This window comes from Cryptotermes secundus, unplaced genomic scaffold (genome assembly GCF_002891405.2).
Source record: "Cryptotermes secundus unplaced genomic scaffold, Csec_1.0 scaffold2833, whole genome shotgun sequence".
Lineage (NCBI taxonomy): Eukaryota > Metazoa > Arthropoda > Insecta > Blattodea > Kalotermitidae > Cryptotermes > Cryptotermes secundus.
Window position 1 is genome coordinate 66,885 of NW_019725468.1, and position 20,180 is coordinate 87,064.

At 44.6% G+C, this 20,180-nt stretch overlaps 1 protein-coding gene across 1 annotated transcript in view; it reads right to left on the bottom strand.

Moving 5' to 3' along the window:
- Positions 1-1,639: 1,639 nt before the first annotated feature.
- Positions 1,640-20,180, bottom strand: part of LOC111863466 (tRNA wybutosine-synthesizing protein 4) — a 77,988-nt gene continuing 59,447 nt past the window's right edge. Inside the window, exon 10 of the mRNA XM_023849811.2 lies at positions 1,640-1,702. The gene's annotated coding sequence lies outside the window, so the exon portion shown is untranslated. The remainder of the gene's footprint in view (positions 1,703-20,180) is intronic.

Consider the following 20,180-nt stretch of genomic DNA (forward strand, 5'->3'; position numbering starts at 1 on the left):
GGGGAAAACAGTTTCACACAGCCCAAATCAATATTTAATTCTATTCTTCTCTGAAGGGTCACAGATCAAGTTGAGCGGGAGGGGGGTTGCAAGTGGGGGTCCGGTTCCTGATGCAAGGGGCAGGACCCTTCGAAGCGAAAATAGAAAAAGGACTTAGTAATTCATTACGACGGCCTTAAACTAACTTTAAAGAATATTAATGAAGATACAACCCCCTCATTTCTTCTTTTTCTTTTTCTCCACCTCCTGCGAATTCAAGGATTGAGCCATGACCAGTTCAAAGACTAAAGGAACTGCCGAGCCCATCTTCTTCTTGGACGTCTAATGTCTCGTCTTCTAGTTAAAGAAGAAGGTAAAGATGTCCTCATAACAGGCTGTGGAGGCCCATAGGGTTGTGAGACGTCGATACTCCCACATTTTCTCTAGACAACTGGCTCACAGATGGCGGTGAGGTTGTCAGGCCTACGCGCCGGATGCCCTTTACCCCCCCCCCCGAGAGATTCCTGGTACTCATTTCTATTAGAGGCTGAGTCGACCCCAGGGCCATAGTGCTGCTAGATGGTTTAGGTCAATTGAAAAAAATCCACCACATCGGGACTCGAACCCGCGACCTTCCGGCTTGTAGCATAGTGCCTCAATTAACTACACTACCGCGTCCCGTCTTCTAGTATCGTAACGGGTAATGCTCGGCAACTATGCGATAAACATCTTCTCGCTTAACGTCACGCAACAATAGGACGAATTTTATATATCTCGTTGCTAGGCAACAGTCAGGGAGGCAATGGAATGGCGAGATACCTATCATGTGATTTGTTTTCTATGTGGTCTGTGCCATGCAACAAAAGAGGGGCTGTGTTTTCTATGCGTGGTTCGTGCCGACAGAATACGGGAAAGGGAATTGACTTCACTTGAGTTCCGAAGTTCCAAGGGCACAGCGGTGTGGCCAGAAGAATTAGCAGAGCGTGATTACAAATATCTGCGAAAGTCTCACCGAGTTATACACTCCAAAGATCATTGTAACTATAACACACTTAAAGCCTTCTCAGTCTTCACTAGCCGTTGCTAGGCACCGGCTCGGTAAACACGTTACCGCTGCAACTAATACACACGCAACAATTGAGGAATTGTTGGAAGCGTCGTTTTCTATGCGGTTCGTGCCGTATCAAAGGAAAGTAGTCGATTAGTTCTTCCCACAAGTTCTTCACTATTTTACCGCGAAGATGGAAGCAACAGATTCTTCCAACTCTCCTCTCGTCGAAAAGGATACCCCATTTCGGAACATATAAACGGTCTTGGAACGAACATAAATTAGGTCATGGGTCATGACGGGGACCGCAACAAAGAACGACTGTGCTGGCGAGGGCCAGCAGCTAGTGTCTATCTACATCATATGACAGGAGCCACTGTAGTAAAAACCTCAGACCTCAAAATGACTGATAAAATTAGACAATTTAGTAATTTAGGTACTTCCTGACCCTCTTTCACAACTTTTATTACTTCCAGGGTACCAGGAAAATTGCGACTACCGGCCATAGGTACCGGATATTAAACATCGGTGGCTAAGTCACATGACAGTTCGCAACGTGAAACCATTAGCTGGAGGCGGTTCTCAGAAAAGCGAAAATTCAAGTTGAATTCTACTTACCTTGAGCCCGCATTAGCCCACAGACCACCCTGGAGCCCATCCGCTGCTTCCTTGTTTCTGAAAATAAACAAAAATAAAATTACATTAATAAAATTCCGTGTTAGAGATAAGATGGTTGGACCCTGTAATTTGTCTCCATCACCTAAAAATTTAATTAAATCTTGCTACACATGATGGAAGTCAATTAAGTGAGTTTCATCCCATAATTATGGCCGAACAGAATCCTCGGCGTGACGAACCAGCAGAGCCACCTGCCGGGAAATTGCGACATCTTCATATCAAGTCCAATTCGAAATGAATGCCTTGCCATTTATACATTTCAGTTCACTGTTCTGGAAGTCTATTAGACAATACACACCCAACTCCCGTCATCAAAATGAAGTACCAGAGTTCATATCACAGAGAGATTATAACACAACTATTTAGTTCAAAGAGACGCACATCCCAAACTTACTCTCATGGAGCTGAGCCCTTCTTGAGAAGCCGCCAATTCTGCAGCTACTCCAAGAAGTTCCCGAAGGTTCATTACCGTGTACACAAGAGCCATCCACTGGTCCCTATCCTGAGCCAGATCAATCCAGTCCATACCATCCCATCCTATCTCTCTAAGATCCATTTTAATACTGTCCACCCACATACGCCTTGGTCTTCCCAGTGATCTCTTTCCATCTGGTTTTCCCACCAATATCCTATATGTATTCCTCTTCTCCCCATTCGTGCTACATGCCCAGGCCACCTCATCCTCCTTGACTTGATCATTCAAATTATATTTGGAGAAGAGTACAAGTTATGAAGCTCCTCATTATGCAGTTTTCTCCAACCTCCTGTCACTTCATCTTTCTTCGGTCCAAATATTCTCAACACCCGTTTTCAAACACCCTCAGTCTATGTTCCTCCCTTAATGTCAGAGACCAAGTTTCACACCCATACAGAACCACAGGCAAAATTATAGTTTTGTATATTCTGATAATTCATCCCAAATAACATTTAAAAATTCGGGTTACTTCATAAAAAAAGGAGCTGATAAAGCGTAGCCCGTATAAGTAGGTTACGGGCTGGACGACCAGAGAATTCGGGTTCAATACCGGCAAGAAAATTTTCTCTTCTCCCCAGCGTCCGGACCTGCTTTGGAGCCCACCCAGTTTCGTATGCACAGCCCCGGGTATGAAGCAGCTGTTCTACTGTTTATCTTAAGAATGCGTGGAACTGTACCTAGACTCCCCAATACCTACATCTTCAAGGCATGAGGCTTAAATCATCAGAGGTGCAAGTTTATTTTAGTATCTCCTCAAAGTGACTCTCTTCGAATACGAATGATTTCTACCTTGAAGATGGAAACAGATAGTTCCTCCGAGATATCTGTGCCAATCTACGGAATTACAAGGCGTCTGTGACTGAACACTCACCGTCATGAGAATTTCGTATCTCATAGACTTAACTGTCCGTGTTCTTAGTCTTGTACTCAACAAAATGCGAGACCATTAGGTGAGATAAAGACTGCATGGTGTGAGTTGGGAAAACGAAATTCATACAGTGCAGCTGCAACCACTGCCCAGATATTTCTTCCATATTTCTCCAAGAACTACCCAGAGGCCAAGCCTTGAAACATGGCTCATACTTAAAAGGAAATTTATCCCTACTGAGGTGCTAATGATGTATTTATTACAATCGTAACACAGAGCGTACGTTAAACCTTTCGTCACGGATTTCAGAGTACAAAAACACGAAACGTCGTAACGCATTTTGCAGCAGTCGTAATAAATGGAATTTCATAGCGGGTTTTCTCCTTTTTTTTTCCATAAACGTACCAAGAACTGAACATAAAAACATGCGAAGCAGAAAAACAAGATGACAATCAATCATTCCTTGTTGTCCAGTGCTGCCTCCTACAATCGTGAGGCGATATTATTCGCACAGTCACCGTGTCCACGGAGCGCAGCTGACGCACTTCACAGGGATGTCAAAACAAATACGGAACATTATACTTTAGTCCCTCGTATTTTCATGCAATAATATGAATTAGCAGGGGAATAAAAGATGTAAACTGAGAGAAACACTGGGTATGCTTTCAATGCAATATCATTCCTAGAGTTCTAGTTATTCGGAAAAGTAAAGGAGTTCACTGTGGCACAACAAAATCAGGACATGCAGAATACAAAGGGTCAACCCGAGTAACTTAAGTAACTTAACTGAATGAAGCCGAGTCCTCCTTGAGAAGCCACCAGTTGCTCAGTTACTCAAGAATTTCCCAACGTTTTATGGAACCCGAAGATTCATTACCGTGTCGACAACAGCCCCCTACTGGTCCCTACCCTAAGCCAGTTAAATTCAGTCATCACAATCTATTTAAGATCCATTTTAATATTATCATATCACCTACGTCTATGTCTTTCTAGTGGTATCCTTCCCTCTGTCTACCCAGCCAATACCTTGTAGGCATTCTTCTTCTCTTCTATGCACGCTACATGCCCTGCCCATCTCATTCTCCTTGACTTGATCATTCTAATTATACTTGGAGAAGAGTACAAGTTATGAAGCTCCTCGTTATGCAGTTTTCTCCAACCTCTTCGGTCCAAACATTTCCTCAGCACCTTGTTCTCACATATCTTCAGCCTATGTACTTCCCTTAATGTCAGAGACCATGTTTCACACCCATACAAAACCACAGGCAACATTACGGTTTTGTATATTTTAATTGTTACGTCTTCAGACAAAAGACGAAATTAACAAAGTTCTGTATTGAATGGTAGCAAGTTTTACCCGAATTACAATTCTAATTTAATTTTCTTTTTAATTACCCCATGAACCAAATTCTGATTTGTTACCGCCGCTCCTGAACGTCCGAACTTTGCCACATTTTCAAAGGAACTATAAGTACCGTCATGTCATGATTCTGTCATGAGAACTCATTTCTGGATTTAGCAGAACCAGTTACACGAGTGCTGGCATTTCTAAAACTTCAAGTAATTTTACTAAATCTAACCTGATCTGAATTTGTGTTGACTACCATTACTTCCTTTACATCGCACGTAAACATTGAACAAGATACACATACTCCAACTGTCAGTATACGACGTACAGACTATGGCAGATCACGTAACAACGATTTCGGAGTAGCTGGACACGCAACCGAGATTCGAACACGATAACACCTGAGTGAATATACGGAGGTTACCACTACATCGTCATTCAACATGATGACGTTGAACAGGCAGGCTGTACACCCCTGAATCATAAAGAATAAAGCGGAAGAAAATTGTGCGCAACAACAACAACAAAAAGTCTAAAATCTCGTTTTCACGCCAAATTTGTTTAACATACCCTCCACGTGGCGTGAGCGGTGTTGGTCCCAGCATTCATTGCGAACAACGCGATCATATCGGACGGTAGAATAATAACATGGAACCGGAGGACAGGGATAGCTCAGTGAGTATAGTGAGAAGGCCGGATCCCATTGGATCCAGACAGAGTCTGCGACCCACCCAGCCTCCTACCCCACTAGTACCGGTGGAGTGTATGCAGACCTGCCAAATGCTTTAACATTAAAAATTCAGACTTTTCCCACGGAGTATCTCTTGTGTATTTTGTGTGAAATTCGGAATAAACTGGGATCATTTTCATAAAAAGCATTAACAGAGTGGTCTTCGTAATGGGTAACGGAGTGTCTTACTGAAACAGAACAAAATAACTCCGTGGCTTTAGTCCGCAAGCGAACTATACCGACCGAGAGACCGCCGCTTGTTGGCGAAGTTTAGTGCCGACTTTAGACGATAGAGGGTGTCGCGTGGTCAGCGCAACGGATCCCCACGGCCGTTAATTTCGGTTTTCTAGACCAGAGCCGCTATTTCCTTGAAACAGCTCCTCAATTATCCTCACAAGGCTGAGTGGGCCACGTTCCAGACCCATTACTTCTCAGAAAATCTGGTAGCGCCGGGTATCGAATAGGGACCTATGGATCTGTAGCCAGGAACTCTGACCAATAGACGACAGAGGACATGATTTTAAAATAATTTTTAGAAGAACTTAAGGCTTCATACATACTACATTATGTATAGGTGCTAGTACCTATATCCAACAAACAAACTCCGTGGCCTATAGTCCGCAAGCGAACTATACCGACCGAGCGACCGCCGCTTGTCGGCGAAGTCAGTGCCATCCATTTATATGCCTGCATAACGATCCGAAGATACGTATATATAAAACACCTTCTAGTGTGTTCCTTGATAACCCCGGGATCTGCAGGTTGCCATGATGAAGCCGTATTTACCTTTCCGCGTGACGTAAGTTACTTCAAACAGCGGTTCATTGGAGTGCGCTCCATTGTTAAGAGAAATGGAACCAGAGAAGCAGAATTCTACCTGAGCTTGTCATCCTACAGATAGCAGCACCTGTCAGTTTCAAGCCAAAATGGCCGTCCGTGGTCAGTCTACAGAGGGTCGAGCGTGTCAAGTAACTGAATATTCCTGTCAGGTCCACTGTCAAACAGACAGGGGTGGCGTGGGGGGTTAATTGAAACTCGAGCAGCCCTTCTCACTCAAAGATCATCGAACTCGCCGCCCAAGGTTCAAAACTTCAGGCTCGCGAACCAAATCAGGACCACGGAGGTCCTAAGCAGGATCGCGAAGGATCTAATTAACTCCCTGCTGTAGAATCGTTTCTGAACAGTTTCCACTCAACAGGTACAGGACCTGAGTGCTAGTTAATTAGTTAGGTGATTAGTGAATGAATAGACAGGGATAGATAGATGGATGGATAGAGAGATAGAAAGACAGATGATTTTTATTGCTAGTGGGGTGGGACTAAGTCCCTTGTACTGCGGCCACTTCTGGCCCATTGTACCAGCCCCAGATGGTATGTGAGGGTGATTGTGGAGCAATTGGTGGAATAAAGATTGGCAGGGGAAAGCGAAGTACTCGGAGAAAACCTGCCCCAGCGCCACTTTGTCCACCACAAATCCCACTTGACCAGACCCGGGATCGAACCCGGGCCGCCGTGGTTGGAAGCCAGCGACTAACCGCTTGAGCTATGGCGCGGCCCTCAGAAAGACAGATAGATAGATAGATAGACAGATAGGTATATAGACAGACGGATAGGTAGACAGATAGACGAGACAGACCAGACAGATGGCACGATAAACAGATAGATTGGTTGATGATATAAATTAGAGACCAAGTGGGTTGGCGCAGCGGTAACGGTCTTGACTAACATTTGAGAGGTGCTGGGTTCGAATATCGACCACAATGACATGAACCTGAATAACCTGAATGACATTCTGGAACAGTACCTCGATTAGATCAAGTCCACTTCTTTCCACACTCCATTTCAGCATTCATTCTACCTCCCATCGCTATACAGCCTAGCTACTGCTGTGCCGTGAAATACGGTGTAAAAGATAAATTTCTATCTTCTATCGCTCGAACACTGGGATCATGGCTTCGAATCCCACTCAAGTCATGGATGTCTGCGTTTATTCTGTTTGTGTTGTCCTGTACACGTAGCGGCCTTGCTACGGGCTGATCCCCCATCCAAGGAGTTCTACCGACTAGAAACTGAAATGAAACAAAGCGTTTCAAGAATGGCCTATGAGCGCGCGCGCGAGAGAGAGAGAGAGAGAGAGAGACTGCTGATGAAAGTAAATATAAAATGCCACTGTAGAGCCTTTATTTAAAAACTCTAAAAAAGACAAGAAGCTGAAATTCAGGCTCTCCATCCAGCTGAAGCCAATCTTGGGTATATTCTTGCGTGGTTTCAGTCTCCCCAGCTGCCCTCAACACAGTCTGAAAGTCTCCTCTTGCTCCTAAATCCCACGTGTCTTTTTAAAGTATGTACAGAATTTTTAATTTTTTCGTAATTCGATTCGGATTATCCGATACCAGGATTAACTGTAATCGGATTAGCAAGGGCTCACTGCACTCACAGTAGGCTAGACAGATAGGTAGATACACAAAGTTCTAGTTAAGTATTTCTTACTTCGTCAAGTAATTAGCTGGTGACTTGACTCTGTCAGCAAGAACATTCCAGGCTCCTACACCGAACAGCGTTAATAGCGTTGCGCCCCAAAGAACGCCGTGTCCGCGCTGTGAATGCTGGAGTAATGACAACTGGGACGGCCTCAACACCACAATCATCTCTGAAGGAGAAGAACATTGTCTGATAGGGAACTGAGAGTTCCTGTTTGTACCATTAAGTTAGATTGAAGGTTCTGTCGTGTATTATACACAAGACGCCAGGCAATTTCAGTGGTTCATGGGGTGTAATTGTGTCTGCTTCTGATGCTGGCGCAACGCGACGCAAGGCCATGTATAGGGCCGTCAATACGTGACAGACAGAAGCCACTGCGCATGCTCATGGCAAGATACTTATCTGCTAAGCAGGCCACTCTGTGTAACTGCCACTTACAGCGATTCGGGGCGCTAATTATGACATGCCAGGACTCGGTAAGCGACCAAACGGGTGTAAGAAATTCATGATCTGTTCAGAATAACGGATTCTTGCGTCATTTCAAGACCACAATTCAGTTCAATAGATTTTATTGTGGCGATAATTATGCGAATAATTTTAATGACAGCAATTCGATTCAGTAGGTTAATATGGTGTCGACTGTTAGGAGAAGGATTGTGTGAATAATGAATCGGAAAGGATGTGGAAGTGGTCGTGACCTATTCACAACTAGATACAAGGCCAAATGAGTCAACTAAATTCGCAGTCTCTTCAAATTTGTTGGTTCTTGAGCTATTTATAGATCATAATTCAGTTCAATAGGTTATATATTATCGAAAGCTGGTGCGATTGTGTGAATAACCAGTTGGAAAGGATGTGGAACTGGTCGTGGACTATTCAGAACTACGTACGCGCTTATTGGGTATACGAAATTCATGGTATATTCAAACTGGTGGGTTCTTGGATCATTTAACGATGAACATTCAACTTATTATGACGGTCTGGTCCATGGTCATGGTCTCCATGAATATGGAGCAGTGGGTGGAATGAGAATTGGCAGGGGAAACCGAACTACTTGGAGAAAACCAGCACCAGTGCCACTTTGTCCACAATAAACCCCACATCGTAATATCTGAGATNAAGTTGTCCTTGTGCTTAATTAAGCACTACGCAACGAAGACGTATGGGGGAGTGGCGGAATGGCTCCACCATTCATGACGTCGGCATTACATGGAGGTGAGTGGTCAGCTTCACGCCCAAATTTATGTAAGAGCCTGCAGGAAAATGAAAAAAATTGAAGATATTCTGGTTATTAACTTTATTTTCTTGAGAAATTCGGAAAAGATTGTCAATACTCGATTTCAATGGCGGATTCGCCAGAAAACAGTACGGGAACTAGCGTCCTATATAACCGAGGCACATTTACCTAGGCAAGGAGTCAAACAAACAAGCAAAGAAACCAACAAATCATGCTACTAACGTAAAAAGATAATAAAAATATGAACAACACAAGAAATCGAGTCCTATATTCCTGAACACCCTGTTAGGCCGGGCTGTATCCTGTATTGAGGGTTGCTATACTCGGCACCATTACTGAGTACTTCAAAAGTTCCAAGAAGTAGAACAGAGGGAGATAAAGCCCTTGAGTTCCTCACACCGTTCAGAACTGACACTCCAAACACATCCATAATTCATTGCCTGCTACTGTTATTATAACACTGTAAAAAGCGAAGAGATAAATTCGTCAATGTGCATGATATAACTAGGGCGTGACTGTAAAGCTCCATGCATTCTACAACCCTGAACTACATGCCTGCGAATTTTCTATAAGAACCGCCGATAGCGAGAGAAATCTGCAAAGCTGGAGTAACAGCCGCCTTTGCGGAAACTTTCTGGGGTGTCAGGCTTCTGGTAGACATCGCCGAATTGCGAGCTCCGGGATAATATTTTTTTATTTCTTCTATATTTCTTTCATGCAGGAAAATGTTTGTTGTATTTATAGTAAGTTAAAGTTGTCCCTGTGCTTAACGAATTAAGTACTACGCAATGAAGGCGTATGGGGGAGTGGACGTATAGATCCACTTTTTCCTCATCTCGACACTAGCTGGAAGTGAATGGTCAGCTACAAGCCCCTGCCGCTTTAACCCCGGAGAAAGAGCCCCCGGTACTCAGTGTATAGGAGGTTGGGTGGACCCCAGAACCGGTATCCACGACTTGGAGGAGAGAAAATTCTTAACCCTACCGGAATTCGAACTCCGATCCTTCGGTAATCCAGCCCGTAGCCAGTCGCTATACCGAATAAGCTTTCAAAAAATTTAATTAATTTCTTAAAACGTAAAAAAAAAAAATTGGCGAAGATACACTGTACAGGATCAAACGTTACTTTTCTACACTGAAGGCGGAGGCAGTATGTTCCGCCGACATTCGGTAACGACCTGTCGTCACATAGCAGACGACGGCATTTTTTGTCGGTTATTCAAGGAACTGGACAGGATTTGGAATGATGCATTGGTGGTCTAATCGAAGCAATATCCGACATTTACCCGGTGTGACTGCGGCAAACAGCGATAAACACCTGTCGTGATAGCCTGTGTCCAGGCCCAAATTCGAACCAAGCACCTCGTGTTGCGTTACCGCTGCGACAACCTGCCCGATCAGAAGCCGAATAATCTCGAGGCAGCGTCACGCTTATCGGCATTCTGAACCTGACAGGGAGAAATCAACAGAAACAGGTGGATCGGTGAATCGTGGGAACTCGAACCTGAAGAAAGACACTTAGATCTGCTAACAGGTCAGGTGCGACCTTCGTAATTGACCTCTAAGTGTGACCTATCCAGAAAGTTGCGTGAGGCTGCGGAATTTACGTGCGGTTGCAGTGGCGGAAGGGACGTCACCGCGCGTTACACACTCCAGCGCATCGCAGTCTCCGGTAGCCCCACAAGTGTGCAGGCCCATGCACATCTTGTCAAGCGAGATACAGGACGATTCTTCAACAGAATTTCGGGCACGAAACATATGTTTACGTCACTGAATGTCACTTTTCAGGAGATCCTTATTCCGCCGTTTCCAGAATACGGGAGAAATCCCAAAGTATATTCTCTTTGGCGTCGAACGACTGGAAGATAGTGAAGAACCGGAGAGGACACGGAAGGAAAAGGCCGTGGCCTAATTTTACGGTATTATCCTGGCATGTGTGTGCCAGAACCGAGTAAATCCATGCAAAACCTCAGGACATCGGGTGTTCCAGCCGAGATTCGAACCAAAAACCTCACGAATTCCAATCAGAAGTGGTACAGGATGAGCCAAGAGGCCCAGTTCCGTATCGATTCTACAACTTGTGTATTACGAAACAACGAAACGAAAGCTTAGAAACGCTGTCGGTGTGCCATCAAGTCCGCCACTGAGGTCTTTACCCCGAGAACACACGCGGGCCACTTGCTGGCTGTCACAGCTATTGTGACCCTTGACACGGGAGGTATATAACTCAACCCGGCCCAACACCTGCGCCCCTTCCTATTCCAAGCACATTTTTATTTTTATAAATCCACAGGTCGTGGGAGGTCTCGTGCTCAGAGTAGAAATTGGGCATCGCGCAGCGATCCGGTTTGGACTCGAGAACTTTTGAATAAATTGACGTAAAGCCGGAGGCTCTTGTGCAAGACTCGAAAGAAATTAACACGTGACTTACAGAATCTGCAGCTTCCCCTCGCCCCGCAGGGACATCGGCATTTGTTTTAGTTAAGATCTAAAAGTTTGTGACGATACCTTTACCTTTTATACACTTATCCTGTTCTGTACTTGATAAACGAGTAAATGGCTCCGTCAACACAAATCTCTTCGTGTCAAAACCGGTAAAGCTATCCCTGTAACAAGCCGTGGAGGCTCATAGGGCTCTGAGACGTCGAGGCTCTCACATTTTATACACAATCGGCTCACAGATGGAGGTGAGGCTGTCACCCTTACGCGCCGGCCGCCCATTACCCCCAGGAAGATTCCTGGTACTCATTTCTGTTAGAGGTTGAGACGACCCCAGGGCCATAGTGCGGCTGGAAGGATTAGGTCAATTTAAAAATTCAATAACATCATCGGGACCTGAACCCGCGACCTTCCGGCTTGTAGCATAGTGCCTCAGCATCGCCTTGACATAATAAATAACAGTGATATGACAGTATCTATTTTCGTCATAATTTGAGGAAACAGTGGACCCTCGAACTTCGTACAACTTCAAACTCGAACAATATATTCGAGGAAAATCCAGTTTTGAAACTCGAACAAAAACTCGAAAGTCGAACAAAGAATCACGTGGTTGTCACGTGGTCGTCACGCCTTGCATAGAAGTGGCGTTCCAATATCGCAGTTGCGAACAGTATCAACCTGTCTGATGACAATGTAATGCAACATTTCAGAAACATTTAAAAAAATAGACAGAAACAAATGACATTAGACAGGTTTCTCTCCAAAGAAAACGAAGCGGTGGTAATGTTAATGAACCACAACCCTCAACTAGTGGATTCCAGATGAAAGAAGAGCAATTCACCTTCCGGTGAACAGTGATATCCCTCCTACTATTATTACTGATTCATTATTATACAATATTTTTATGTATGTACTATTATAAATAAAAAACATTCAATTATTTAAATTAAATATACTTGTTTTATCATTATTTACCAATATGGATCGTTTGAAATAGGCACTTAAAATGTTTTATATTGGATTATTTTTTTTGGGGGGGGGGAGGGGGTCTGGAATGGATTAACTCAATTTACATTATTTCAAATGGGGAAATTTAACTCGAAAGTCGAACCGTCTCCTGGAACGGATTGTGTTCGAGTTTTTTAGGTTCCACTGGTGACGGTCCGATTTACTCGTGCACCCGGTTTCCCGTAAACTGCAGATGATGGACACAGTACACTCCAATACAAAATGCAAACGTTTCATTTCCTTGCAACATAAGCAGAACAACCTGCCACGAAAATTATATTGTCACGTGTAGGGGTGATTATAGACTGGTTTTTGATGGGATGACTGGATTTACTGACCACTTTATACATTCTACAGGCAATACAGCGCTATCGCTGATCTACACACTTCACAGTTCACCGCCGCACACTCACTAGGGTTCTCAGTCTTTACTAGTCGTATCCTGGCAACGGATTTATAACTGTTTTACTGTCACTTCAATCATATATGAAGTCTTCTGTCACAGCCAAATTCCTCTCTTGCCATTATTCTGCAACTGCCAACTCAGTTCAATTCCTCTGCTCCCAAGTTCATATCCCGGACGGCTCTAAACTCAACTGTTCACTTCTCGACTACTGTTCTCTATTGCTCTATGCTGCCGAACTCTTCATTATAACCACTTTGCATAGACCCAACGCAGAAGACACTGCCTCTATTGTTAAGGAGGCGTGTTTACTGAACCGTTGCCTAGCAATGGAAGTCCTATTGCGTGCGTACGCTTCCGCGGGAATGTGTTTATCGAGTCGTCATTTGATTTGGATCTGGAAGGAAGCGGATGTGACACACTTTACGGTATTGCTTTGGAATTCGCCTGGATGTTGAGGAAAACCACGAAAATCGTCAATCAGGACGCCCCGCTAATCCGATCAACAACCGAACTGCATTCGTTCCGAGCACAATTCTACCATTTGGTAGGCCTGCTAGTCAGTTACTTGGTCGCGAGATTTTAGGTCCTAATGGCGGTGGATTCAAAGCTTACAATCTTTTGGATGTGACGCCGTGTAGTCTGGTAAAAGAATATCACTTATCAGCGTTTTGGATGAAACTCATGGCTCAGTCTTCGGGTATGAACGAGGTAGCTCGACACTCCGAAACGTTGGTACATTTCTACAGCCGTGTTAATCTGGTACGAATGTACAAATGTTTCGGAGGAACTTACTGAATCCATGATCAAGGTAAATGGAGACAACGGGTTCCTCCGAATCATTCTTACACTTCTACTGTATTACCGTACAGTCTAGCAGAAAAGTACTAATATTTCGGAGAAACCTGCTGCTTCCATCATCAGTGTAGATGGAGGAATCACGTTTCTCCGATACGCTGGTACATTTACACCAGACTACACGGCGTCATATAAGACAGTCATCATAGCGTACTTAGCTGCTGATATAACCCAACATTGTGAGTGATTTTGTACGAACCTGAAACTAATAGACATTCCACAGAGTGTAGATAACAACTGACATGAAAGTGCGCAGAATCGCTTCTATGTTGGTGGTCCGGTCACCACGTGGCACGGTTGTCGTCTCTTGTTTTCAGTTGATGACGCGACAATGTTCATCCCCTCCAACGTTCCCGCTACTGCCCCCTCCACTGCGTTATGTCTACCTGTTTACCGTCCAACACGATCCATACAGAACTTCGCTATTAACATCGACGTGTCTGTTCTGGGTAGGGCTTGTAGCACGTGTAGGAGGAATAAGAAATGCTTACAGAAATTTGATTGGAAAACGTGACGGGAAGAGACCGTTTTGAAAACGCTGGTGTGTATAATGAAGCAGAATAAAAGTAAAGTCCCTGTAATTAAATAATTAAGCAGCACGCCGTGAAGAGGTATAGGGAAATGGAAGTATAAATCCAAGCATTCTTAATGTCAGCAATAGATGGAAGTGAATAGTCAGCTTCACCCCTCGGGCTGCTTTCATCACGGTACTAATTGGATAGGAGACCAGGTATATATTAGACGTAGAGGTAAAGTTGTCGCTGTGCTAAACTAATCAAGCACTACGCCATGAATGCGTATGGGGAGTGGATGTATAGATCCACATTTTCTTGACCTCGGTACTAGCTGGAGGTAAGTGGTCAGCTTTACGCCCCGGCCGCTTTACCCCCTTGTAAAGAGCCCTCAGTACCCATTGGATACGAGGCTGGGTGGGCCCCAGAGCCGGTCTGGACGACGTGGAAAAGAGAAATGCTGATTAAAATAAATAAAATAATTATCACTTAGAGCCTTCATTTGACAACTACGAAAAGACAAGAAACTGAAATCCAGGCTCTCCATCCAGCTGAAGCCAATCTTGCATATTTTCTTGCGTGGTTTCAGCCTGTTCAGCTACCCTCGACATTCGACCCGGATTAACTGCAACCGGCTTGGCGAGGATAAGTGTGATATAATTGATCTGAGGTTCTCACCGTCTTGACTATTAAGAATATTCTCTAGGATGTCTTAGTGTAGCCTAATATAAGCTGACAGACGTTTCGGACGAACGTACTGTCTCCAGTATCTGCCGGCTTTTTCATGTTTGGCTTATTCGTCGATCCTGAAGATGGAAGCAATAACTTCCTCCGAAAGGTCTGTTAACGTCACACAGACAACTTCCCCTTACAATCCGAGAGACTGCAACCTTTCACTCTTTGCTCTGGGTATGTATGGAAAAATGCCAAAAGCGTACAGGCAGTATATTTAGACTTGGCCTCTAGCCTGGGCATAGGGAGAAGTTAGAATTACATGCACAAAAGCTTTGGGCCAGTGGTTGCAGCTGCACTGTGGGGGAAGGAGAGAATGGCCAAATATAATTAAGACCCTGGTATAACCCCTACATACCTTACAAACCTCATCTCAGTTAATGGACTCGACCAAACCCAGTGCGCATTCTTTTGAAAATGGACAGGTGTGAAGAAACGGACTGTACCACACAAAGTAAACTCTTGTAGAAGCTAAATCGAAAATTAAGCTGAAATTAAACACTGCAGGAACAATGGTTTGCTGGACCATGAGGTAGACAAGCGGAAAGTAATGATCTTTTTTTCTTCTTTTTCTTCACTGAAAACGTACAAAGAAGCGAGTCACATTCCAATTAGCTTTCATATTTGGTTCGTCATACGCACAGGCCGACTCATTTAAATTACTCAGCGAACCCGAAGATGAAAAGGCCCCCGCTACTGGGTTGTTAATCTGTGATTAATTTGAAACTGTAATCTCGGCTAGATCTCGAAGTATAATGATCCATATTACTGCCTAATACATGCGGTCAGATCATGTATACAGTGCTACGGAAAAGGGAGTTAAGTAAAAAATTGGTCAAAATGAGATAGGTGCCTTATAAAATTGTCCTTATTAAAAGGATCATAGAAAAGTCAGGTTTTGTCTCTGTCCACGGTACTTTACATTCTGTGACATAGTGAGAAACTCAGTTATAAGTTCCGTCGACATAATTCCAGTACACAATGAATAAATCTATACCGCTTTCCACTTTGCAACGTGCATCGGCCGTTTACGGCCATCATCGGGTAAATAATTCTACACTCACACCCTAATGTTCCTCCCATTATCTCCCCACATTTTATAACGTTTACAATTTTAGTGGGAAGGTCATAAATAAACAACTTCTTGAGAAGCCGCCAGTTGTGCAGCTACTCAAGAACTTCCCAGCATTTTATTGAACCCGAAGGTTCATTTCCGTGTTCACAAGAGCCCTCCACTGGTCCCTATTCTGAGCCAGATTGATTCAGTCCGTACCACACCATCATACCTAAGATCCATTTTAATATTATCCACAAACCTCCACCTTGGCTTCTAGTGGTTTCTTTCTTTGTGGTTTTCCCACCAATAACCTATACCCATTCCTCTTCTCCCCATTCGTGCTACATTCCCTTCCCATCTCATCTTCCTTGAAGGGGGAAGGTCATATGCATAATGTGACATGACGCCTGAAAGCCGGAAGAGTGAAGCAAGAGCCGACGTGCATTGATGAGCAACGATTCGGTAATCACGTTACGCTACAACGAATAGCAACGAACGAGTCCATTGCTAGCTAACGGTTCGGTAAACATTTTTTCCGTGACAACGGACAGAATGACAACTAATTGTTCGAGGTGATGATCTGTATTCGGTTCTCTCGAAATTATTAAAATGAGGTAACGTGAGAACGCTAAGGACAACATCTGCAAGAGAGTGGCCGTTCAAGGCAGTCGCAGTGGAAGAGAAAACACTCGTAGCCCAGTAAGGTATGGAGCGAGTCTTAGGCAGCTATTCATTGTGAACGGTTACAGTTGGTTGTAATTGTAATAGAAGGTCCGATAAATCCAATCATCAAATCCAGAACCCATTACATTCGTCACGCAAACCCCTCATACGTGACGGTATAAAATTATTTACCTGATGATGGCCATAAATGGCGGAAGCATGCTGTGACGTGGAAAACAGCACGAATTTGTTAAATTTATACAGGTACTGTGTCGACAGGACCTATAATAGATAGTTTACACACTGAAATACAATATTGCTCAATCTAGACTGTTTCTTCTGACCCTCAAAAGTTGCATTTAGTGACTTAGCCCCATCTTGCATAACATGCTGGGATACGCCCATAAATAAATTCAGCTCTTCTGGTAATGTCGAATTTCTGTGCTACAGACGGCAGGACTTTAGAAACATGGCGCCGTATTTAAGGCCTAAACCTCAAAGAAATATGGCATGTAGACCCGTTGCTAGATAACGACAACGAAATAAGTATATATACAACAGCCGTTGCTAAGTAACGGCTCCGGAAACAAGCATGTTTCTAAGGACGCAACAATTGAATACAACAATAATGGGAAGCGGTGTTTTCTACAGGGGCTTGCAGTAGCGTAGTAGGTTGAGGCACTATGCTACAAGCCGGAAGGTCCCAGGTTCGAGTCCCGATAAGGCCATTGGAATTTTCAATTGGCCTATTCCTTCCAACCGCACTATGGCCGTGGGGTCGACTCAGCCTCTGACAGAAATGAGTGCCAGGAAGCTTTCTGGGGGTAAAGGGCGGCCGGCGCGTAAGCCTGAACTCACCGCCATCTGTGAGCCGATTGTCTAGAAAATGTGGGTTTATTTACCAAGATATAAAAACAGTAGTACCACAGCTGCAGGGAGAAAGAATTGAAAGCACTGTTTGACAAAAATTCAGGACGGTGACAGACACACTGATGGAAGAACCCGAAGGTTCAACACCGCTAATAGCAAATTCCACGGCCGGACACGATCCTGAGCCAGTTCCATCCACTTCCCTTCCTCACAACCTGCTTCCATTAGATCCCTCTTACTGATTAACCAAATTTCTGGTAGCAGAACCCAAGGTTCCACGCCGCTAATACCAAAGCACGCCACTGGACACGATCCTGAGCCAGTTCCATCCACTTCCCTTCCTCACAACCTGCTTCCATTAGATCCCTCTTACTGATTAACCAACTTTCTGGTAGCAGAACCCGCAGGTTCAACACTTGCAAACACCACTTTTCCCCCACAGAATTTATTTATGATTTTCGTGTGACTCTCATATTAAACAGCGAGTGTCTACCTCAGCAAGATTAACCGGGTTGTCTTCCTAATGGAGAAGTATTGCGAGGTACGAACTTAATCTTCAAACATTAAAACTCAGTGGCTTTAGTCTGCAAGCAAACTATACCGACCGAGCGACTGCCGCTTGTCGGCGAAGTTAGTGCCAACTTTAGCGGATAGAGGGTGTCGCGTGGTCAGCGCAACGAATCCCGACGTCCGTTAATCTCGGTTTACCAGACCGGCAATCTTTACACATTTTTTAGATTGACTCCGTGCTCGAAAGGGTTAATCTTCAGTTCTGGAAGACAAGTACTGCTTCTGGCGGGCCACAGGCTGATGAACAGACTTCCGCCACGAACTGGTACTGTTTGTGACATAAGCAATTATTGCCCTGAGCCAACTAATTAATGATAAACACATCGATGCACCCTGCAGTCAAGAGGTGACCTGACCCCCAGGTTTTTATTATTTATTTTCCGAGGGAAACTTTTCAAGTCTGTTATCTCCTTCATGAGACTTCTCGTCTGAGGCCAGTGATGTTCTCCACCCAGTGACCCACAATTTCAAGGATGTCCAGCAGAGTACATCCTATGCCACACTTCAGGAAAATCTGTCCAGAACATCAGTTATTCATCAGTGGCTCTACAGCCCTTTATTGGGCCCTGGCCTCCTCTTCTGTTTCGTAATCTTTTTTACACAGCCGGTAGGACTCCTTGGACGAGGGATCAGCCTGTAGCAAGGACGCTACTTACACACAGGACAGCCCAAACACAGAACAACGCACACACAGACATCCATGCCTTGAGTGGGGCAGAAAAGTCTCAGGTTCGGAAAATATAGAATGTAAAGTAAAATGAAATTACTTGCAATTTCCCCGAAACTGCTTAATACGAAGACTAATAGACAAAGCTTTCTCAAAAAGTTATCCTGTAACAGGCCGTGAAGGCCAATAGGAGGCCGCCGCGGTGGGAAGCCAGCGACTAACAGCTTGAGCTGTGGCGCGGCCCGAAAGAAACAGTAACCACGTGCCAAGAAAGACGTTTCACACAAACAGGTGTGACCAGTGTTAGATAGGGTGGTGTGGACTGCACTGATCTGGCTCAGAATAGGGGACAGTGGTAGGCTCTTGTGAACACGGTAACGAACCTTCGGGTTGCGTAACACATTGGAAAATGCTTGAGTAACTGCACAACTGGCGGGTTCTCAAGAAGGGCTCATCTCCATGGAGTTAGTTTCAGCTAGGTGTAACGCAGGATTGCAGTAATGGAGAGGAGAACAGAGCTGGCAGTCTGCAAACGCAGGGGCAGCGAAACAATGACGGCTTCCCCTCGCTTCAGTCTAATTACTTCTTAATCTGTACGATACACGGGAAGAAAATCACAGGTCAGTCTCACGCTTCCCTTGCTTTACCTTAGAAAAAGCGTCTCCGGTACCCACAGCCGGTCGGGACGTTGAGGACAAGAGAAAGATCTCTGATCGTTGCCGAGAAATGAGCCACGGCCGTCCAGCCCGCAGCCCGTCGCTATACCGACTGGACTACCGCAGCTCACTTATTTACAGGTTCAACTGATGATAGCTACTTATGGTCGAAACGTGCAGAACGTAACAAGAACGTGAAAAAAAGGTAAAGCTGTCCCTGTAACAGCCTAGAGACCCATAGGGTTGTGAGACGTCGAGGCTCCCACATTTTCTAGACAACTGGCTCATAGATGGCGGTGAGGTTATCAGCCTTACGCGCCGCCCGCCCTTTACCCCTACAAAGATGCCTGTTACTCAAGAAATAAAAAAAAAAGGCTTTAGTGCAAATTTGTGAGACGGTTAATCTTATATATGAAACTTAACACAAATATGGCTGCGCCATAGCTCAAGCGGTTAGTCGCTGGCTTCCCACCGCGGCGGCCCGGGTTCGATCCCGGGTCTGGTCAAGAGGAATTTGTGATTGACAAAGTGGCGCTGGGGCGGGTTTTCTCCGAGTGCTTCGGTTTCCACCAAATTCTCCATCATCATAATCACCCGGGGAAGGTACAATAGGGCAATCAGTGGCCGCCGTGCCGAGTGGACCCAGCTGGACTCCACCCCCCACTAAGCGAATTAAAAAAAGATTAAAAATTAGCACAAATATAATCCAACCTTATAAAATAAAGTGGTTACTTACTGGGAAAAGCTCGTTACGTAGTATTGCGGGCCTGTATTAAACGGAGACCTCCCAAACAAGGAACATATTAAGGTTTCGTGCGACTCCGTTGGTCCGACGCTCTCTCACGTGTTCAACATAATCAGAGATGCTTACCACGTCTAACGGTAATTTCAAACTGGTCACGG